The following is an 8,384-nucleotide window of genomic DNA, read 5'->3' on the forward strand; positions in this document are numbered from 1 at the left end:
AGTTAATGAACACAATGACAAAGTTGGATGATAAATCAGCAGAACTCATTGAAGTCGCTGACCAAATGAATGATGAGAGAACTCAGGTGATGAAGATGGAAATATTGATTTCTAAGCAAGCGGAGAAAATTGCATCACTGAATCTCTCGCTCCGTACTCAAGACCTCTATCTGCAAACCGTGACAGATAAGTTTCAGACCGAAAGGAGCAAGTGTGACACTCACGTGTCCAAAATCAGTACTCTAAGCGCTCAAGTGGACTCTGCAATAGGTACGGGTACCACCCGTAGGTACCATCTGGAAGAAGTCCAGAATGGTCACACTCTACAGCGTGACTACCAATCCAGGCAACCAGAGCCCTGTACTCACAGGAGTAAAGACGATAGGTTTCAGACCTTGCCTACCTCATGTGTCCCTCAGTCTTCTCCTCTTGGCCATTCGTCATTGAATAATATTGTGCCTCTTGGCCAACAACAACAAGGCTTGGCTTTTCCTCTTGGCCTTTCGGCCCCAATCTCTCCACAGGATGAAGCCAACCCTCTCCGCCCGCTTGGCACGGAATACCTTGACAAACTCATCAAGAATTTCCCCACCTTTGACCCCGTTCCAGGTCAGCCAAACGATACTGAGATGTTCCCAGCTGAACATGGATGGATGGCTAACCGAACGCTACGGGTTCTGACAGGGTTTACCTGTTGAAGCGAACGTCGAATAGACACATGACAAGGTTAATTCGTCTACAACAGCAACACGTGGTAAATGACTACGCTAAACTTGCCACAACTTTGAAAGTAGAATTCAGTGGTTCTGCGACTCGCAAACACGATAGCTCACTGGCTAACACCGGCAAACAAGCTCAGAACGAACACCCACAAGCTTACTATCATAGGCTTCGTTCAGCTTACTTTGGCCTACTCACTGAAACAGGCATGGAAGACCTGTTACCTTTTAAACAAATGTTCCTGTCGAACATGTATCCTACCTTCATTACCTACTTGGGCCCTGCCGCCCACGTTGGCTTGCCTATCTTACAACTGAGAGAGCTTGCAAGTACAGCTTTTGAGGCATTAAAAGTTCACAACGCTAAGAGCCCTGACCACTCGGTTTTGAAGTTTGACCAGGAGCACTCACTCCAGTTAGAGGGTGCATTATCAGGTATTGGAGCATTGAGAGATGATGTACAACAACAGTTTCTACCACGAAACCATGATTCCCATAACCTCCGCCGTCGAAATAACGGTAAAGTACGTCGCCATCAACATGACTACCGCTACAATCGACCTGTTCGCTAAGTTCCTGCAACCAACCCACAAAAACTGTCAGAGCACAAGGGTAACCAAGGGTTGAAGGACGATCAAAACGTAGACCAATGTTCTCCAGAAGTTCCACTGTGGGAAGAACTGAAGCGAGAACGATTTGAGAAAAGGGTAAAAGATAAGTCACAAGGACTAGATGAAGAATTACCGGACACCAGGTCCGCAGGAATTAACACCCATAGCAAGGATGTTAAAGTTCTAATTTCTCCCACTCTCATTCAAGATATCAATCTCTACCAGAAGGTTATCATTAGCATAATCTCTAACAGCTACACAAAGTCTAGACATATGCGCGCAACGCACACACACACAAAAAAAATATATAATTCAGAAAATAGCAGGATAATACGAATTAATCACTGATATGTTTTGTTAATGTATTATGATTAACTTGAGCAAATTAAATCATTTTTCTAATAAATTTAATACATTTAGTTGATTTCGTAAATTACAATCAGAATTAATTTTAGTCTATGGATGCATAGGCTGAGATACAAACCCGAGTCTCCCGCGTTATAGGCAAGAGTTCCACCCCTCAACCACCATCACTATTGGAATGACGGAGCCTCCCCACAAACAACCCTATTATTATAATTGTCTGTCGTCGCAAACTCCGGCACGCACTACCGAGACCATTCCCAGAAAATAGCCCTAATTTAAAGGTTCAAGCGTTTCCCCAGCGAGGATTCTCATTGATCTCGCTCTCCTTGTCTCTGCCTCCCTCTTTCTCTCCCGATTTTCACGCCTGTCCTTCCCCTTAGTTGAATGACAATTTCGGTGGTTGTGTCCTACCCGGTCACAATGTTTACAGGGAGCCTTACACTCCTGGGCGAAATGTCCTGTCTCATTGCAACTGAAACACCGCTTCTTATCGTGATTAAAACACCGCTTCTCTCCGTCTCTGTCACCGCGTTTCTCTGTTTTTCCCCTTCTGTTTAAAATCTTTCCTGCCCTTTCCCAAGAGCGGCGATTAAATATTCCGTTCCTGTCTGATCTTCCTTACTTCTTGTTTCCTTGAAGCCTCCTGTATGCTTATCTACAGTTACTCCGATAGTGACCATTAGGTACTGATCTCCTTTCTTTTCTATTTCTCCTCTGAGTCTGGCTGTAGGCACCTGACCTTTTTCTCTCTATTCTTGCCTTTGACCCTCTCTCCTATCCTTTTTGTCCTTTCTACAGTCTCTGTGATTGTGGCCCACCTTATTGCAGTGCATGCATGGTTCCTCACACTCCTTAGCCAAATGTCCTGACTTGCTACAGTTGTAACATTTTCTGTTCTCGGGTTCTATCCATTTTTCCCTTCTCTCTTGGGTCCCTTCCCCTTAAGGCCTCCTCCTTTCTTTTGACTGTCTCTATCCACTTTTCTCAATAAGTTTGCTAAATCCTGTCCTGCTTCCCCAGCCCGTGGGTTGAGCAAGGAAATTAGAGGATACTGACTAGCCTCCCTTTCGTCTTCGTCTTCCAGCCACTCTGCTACTCCACTCTCCCCTGGGCTCTGGTTATGCGACTTCAGCCTTCTGGGTGGTAAAGCTCTGTCTCTACTTCTTTTCCCTACATCCTGTCGCTTGTTCAGCCTACGTCCTTGTTCGGTTAAATTACTTTCATGACTTTCCCTATGGTAGCTATCCCTATCCTATCCTCATCCGACTCTACCCCTCCCTCTGCATCATCAGGATTCTCCCTCCGTGCTTGGTCTAACCGGGTGGGACATAATTTAGGCTTATGAGGGACCTTCAGAGGAGCCGTGGGAGTGATTGCTCTCTGTTGCTGGCAACATACATCTTCCTACTTTTTCTTTTCTCCCTCAGCTCTCTTCCTCACCTCGTCTAACCATACCCTCGCTGTGTCTAGCCCCTCTGCCAGTTGTTTATCTGCCTTGTCTCCACAAACACTATGTATTTGTTTAATCATTGATTCCAGTTTTTCTATATTTAAACATCCGTCGAATCCGTACTTTTTCCTCCATTTCGAGGCAAAATAGGTGTTCCTCTTATCTTTTCCCTGCATATATAGTGGGGAGAACAAGTATTTGATACACTGCCGATTTTGCAGGTTTTCCTACATACAAAGCATGTAGGGGTCTGTAAATCTTTTATCATAGGTACACTTCAACTGAGAGAGACGGAATCTAAAAAAAAATCCAGAAAATCACATTGTATGATTTTTAAGTAATTAATTCATATTTTGTGAATAAAGATTACTGACCTTGTCTTGAAGACTGGGAAAAGCAATGTAGGTTGGATCTCGCCACCACCTCTGTCGTGTACCAGTTCACCACTGGCCTGAAAGAAATCCTCAATTCAGAGGTCAGCTCTTTGTCTTACGGATCCTGGATCCGCCCGTGCACGGTTTTCAGCAGTTCCTTGGGACGACAGAGGCAGGTATTGAGATCCGGCTCGAAGGACCAAATTGTCACGAGAATTAGGTTCTCAATGTTCATAAACCAATTCATTTAAATTACTCCGTCTGTGACCAGGATTTGTAAGGTACTGGTTGGAATGAAAACAGACAGAGGCCCAGTCCACAATAGTCAAATGTTTTTTCACGGGAACGTTCTGGCGTGCACAGTACAAAGACCTTCATTTTATAGCGACACACATACTTCCACACAAAACATTAGGTATACTAAGCCCACACTGTCCTGCTAACCAGCCTACAGAGATTATGGGAGTCCATGAGATTAACTTCTTCCCGGCCTCCCTTAAGATAGGGAGAGACCCTGGGAAGTTCTCAGTGCCCCCAGCCAAGGTCGGCACCGAATCTTGCTCAGACAGTCTGTTATCAAGATACTAGACATATTGTCACCAAAATATTCATTCTGACTAAGGACTACACTCCTGGATATATAATTCTACAGACTAAAACCATACACGGCATTAAAATAATCTAATGATTCTAATCAATTTCATATAATCATATGGTTTCAGAGTTATGGTTTCAGAGTGTAATATTCTAATAATTTATTAAAACATATCCCATTAACAACTACTGATCTTTGACTTCGGCAATGTCATTTACAAAATAGCCTGCAACACTCTACTCAGCAAATTGGATGCAGTCTATCACAGTGCCATCCGTTTTGTCACCAAAGCTCCATATACTACCCAACATTGCGACCTGTATGCTCTCGTCGGTTGGCCCTCGCTTCATATTCGTCGCCAAACCCACTGGCTCCAGGCCATCTATAAATCTTTGCTCGGTGAAGCCCCGCCTTATCTCAGCTCACTGGTCACCATAGCAGCACACACCCGTAGCACGCACTCTGGTATATTTCACTTGTCAACCCAAAGCCAGCTCCTCTTTTGGCCGCCTTTCCTTCCAGTTCTCTGATGCTAATGACTAGAACGAATTGCAAAAAGTCTGGAGACTCATATCTCCCTCACAAACTTTAAGCGTCAGCTGTCAGAGCAGCTTACAGATCATTGCACTTGTACATAGCCCATCTGTAAATAGCCCACCCAACTACCTCATCCCCATATTGTTTTTTCTTCTCTTCTTTGCGCCCCAGTATCTCTACTTGCTCATTCGTCTTCTGCACATTTATCACTCCAGTGTTTAATTGCTAAATTGTAATTATTTCACGACTGTGGCCTATTTATTGCCTTACCTCCCTAATCTTACTTCATTTGCACACACTGTATATAGACTTTTCTATTGTGTTACTGAGTGTACGTTTGTTTATTCCATGTGTAACTCTCTGTTGTTTGTGTCGCACTGCTTTGCTTTATCTTGGCCAGGTATTTCTAGTGCACAGCACCCTCTTAGAAGAAGTAGGAGGTGAAGATCTCCCGCACACGGATTGCCTTGAAACATTCTATACAGTAGCTTACATCTCCTCTGGCACATTGTGGCGAGCTGCAGATTGTGAGAGCAAAATTACAAGAGTATGTTATAATACTGTTATTGCATCAAATGGTTGTTTTTTTGTATAGTGTAGGGTTCATAGAACACTAATATGTGCATGGTCTTCTGAGTTGGGCCTCTGGGGCATAATGCTGGTGGATTTACAATGCCTTTGGTGATAAAACCTAAAGACCACATTCCATAGCATGAGTTAGTGTTTGTGTACTGGAAGGTACCAGGGTGGAAATGGCTCGGGTATGGACAATTATTGTTTTTGGGGCCAGACCCTGGTTTCCACACGATGAGAACAGTCTTTACAGCAGATTCTGTCTGCTGTGAATTATAAATGTATTTAATACGTGTGTCCCATTCCACACATCTGTTGTTTGTCATGCAGACTAAGGGGGTATATCTTTGCTATAAAATATATTTTTATCCTTTGTGTCGGGGATCTCAACGAATCATCTAAGGGTGGTTCGTTGACCAGCCATCGTTATTGCAGAGCACTCACATCTGTCACGACTTCCGCCGAAGTCGGTTCCTCTCCTTGTTCGGGCGGCGTTTGGCGGTCGACGTCACCGGTCTTCGAGCCATCGCCGATCCACCTTTCATTTTCCATTTATTTTGTCTTGTTTTCCAACACACCTGGTTTACATTTCCCTCATTACTTGTCGTGTATTTAACCCTCTGTTCCCCCCATGTCTGTGTGTGAAATTGTTTGTTACGTTTATTGTGTGACACGTCAGGCTGGTTTATTCCGGGTATTGTTTTGAACCCGTGTTATTGTATTGTTGTACATTATTTTGTGTGACTAGGGCGCTATTCGCTTTTGCCTTTGGCTGGAGTGTTGTGACACTGTTGCGTCCGACTGTTTTGATTCTGTCAATTAAAGTGTGACTGCTCACTCATCTCTGCTCTCCTGCACCTGACTCCAGTTGACCAGTTGCGCTCACAGTCTGACAACATCATTCACTTATGTGTGGGGTGTGACATGCTTTCCTTATTAATAAGTGAATAAAGATTTAGTTTAAGTTTAACTCAAACTTGTGTGATAAGTTTGTCTCTCCTCATTTGATAATAAAGAAATAACCACAACATTTGGTGACGGGGATGGAACTTCAATCATCACTTGGTGACCGCTCCTGATGACCTGGGTAAATCGTGCACCAGGGATCCCTCAAACTTGGGATCTCAGGGAGACCACGCTCTGTGAACGGAGCAGCTGGACCCACCTAAAGATTTGAGAGGAAGCAAGCTGAGTGGATACCACATTCCGAACATAGTTAAAAAAAAAATTAAAAGAGGTGATCGAACCACACAAAGACGAGTTTTTAAGAAAAGCCTCTGTTACGTAGGCTCTGAGTGTGGTCCTGTGTGAGGGGTCACTGTAGAGACGTAAGCAGGGCCGAGTCAGTGGAGGATGATCTGAGAGTTGGTAGCCTCAAAGACACCTATCATTGGTTGGTTGCGGGCGACTTAGAGCCGTCCTGACACTGAATTGATCACAGTGGGGATTGGTGTGGTCTGTTTTGGTGAGGAACCAGTGTGACTGTGGGTTCTGTGTGGAGCACGGTACCTGGTGAAGTCCCATTGGATGGACCTTTGTGTGAAGGGTGTGAGCCCCAGAAGTTGTGAAATCCAATTATGTTAAATGTGCTAGCCAGTGATGGATTCAGATTTCTGAACTTTAAATGATCATTAGTTATGCTAAAGACATGAGGGGTGCCATAGTTGAGGGTCTACACCAGAAGTGAATGGTTATCTGTAGGAGGAATGTATGTGGTAGGTGCAATTAAGCTTGGAATGTACTGAGTGCAGGGAAAACGATCACGTGGCAGGCACTGATAAGGGTGGAGAGCCGTGGATTAGTGATGAAGGGGGTCGAGGTCAGGTCACATTAAGGGAGAAGAAACAGTTTATTGCCCGTATGACTTAACTTCCTGCCTAATAATAAAGATGTAATGTTTAAAGAGAAGGAGGAGACTTGTGGTATATACAGTGAGGGAAAAAAGTATTTGATCCCCTGCTAATTTTGTATGTTTGCCCACCGACAAAGAAATGATCCGTCTATAATTTTAATGGTAGGTTTATTTGAACAGTGAGAGACAGAATAAGAACAAATAAATCCTGAAAAACGCATGTCAAAAATGTTATAAATTGATTTGCATTTTAATAAGGGAAATAAGTATTTGACCCCTCTGCAAAACATGACTTAGTACTTGGTGGCAAAACCCTTGTTGGCAATCACAGAGGTCAGACGTTTCTTGTAGTTGGCCACCAGGTTTGCACACATCTCAGGAGGGATTTTGTCCCACTCCTCTTTGCAGATCTTCTCCAAGTCATTAAGGTTTCGAGGCTGACGTTTGGCAACTCGAACCTTCAGCTCCCTCCACAGATTTTCTACGGGATTAAGGTCTGGAGACTAACTAAGCCACTCCAGGACCTTAATGTGCTTCTTCTTGAGCCACTCCTTTGTTGCCTTGGCCGTGTGTTTTGGGTCATTGTCATGCTGGAATACCCATCCACGACCCATTTTCAATGCCCTGGCTGAGGGAAGGAGGTTCTCACCCAAGATTTGACGGTACATTGCCCCGTCCATCGTCCCTTTGATGCGGTGAAGTTGTCCTGTCCCCTTAGCAGAAAAACACCCCCAAAGCATAATGTTTCCACCTCCATGTTTGACGGGTGGGGATGGTGTTCTTGGGGTCATAGGCAGCATTCCTCCTCCAAACACGGCGAGTTGAGTTGATGCCAAAGAGCTCCATTTTGGTCTCATCTGACCACAACACATTCACCCAGTTGTCCTCTGAATCATTCAGAAGTTCATTGGCAAACTTCAGATGGGCATGTATATGTGCTTTCTTGAGCAGGGGGACCTTGCGGGCGCTGCAGGATTTCAGTCCTTCACGGCGTAGTGTGTTACCAATTGTATTCTTGGTGACTATGGTTCCAGCTGCCTTGAGATCATTGACAAGATCCTCCCGTGTAGTTCTGGGCTGATTCCTCACCATTCTCATGATCATTGCAACTCCACGAGGTGAGATCTTGCATGGAGCCCCAGGCCGAGGGAGATTGACAGTTATTTTGTGTTTATTCCATTTGCGAATAATCGCACCAACTGTTGTCACCTTCTCACCAAGCTGCTTGGCAATGGTCTTATAGCCCATTCCAGCCTTGTGTAGGTCTACAATCTTGTCCCTGATATCCTCGGAGAGCTCTTTGGTCT

The sequence above is a fragment of the Oncorhynchus clarkii genome, chromosome 21 (genome assembly GCF_045791955.1).
Source record: "Oncorhynchus clarkii lewisi isolate Uvic-CL-2024 chromosome 21, UVic_Ocla_1.0, whole genome shotgun sequence".
NCBI classification, from domain to species: domain Eukaryota; kingdom Metazoa; phylum Chordata; class Actinopteri; order Salmoniformes; family Salmonidae; genus Oncorhynchus; species Oncorhynchus clarkii.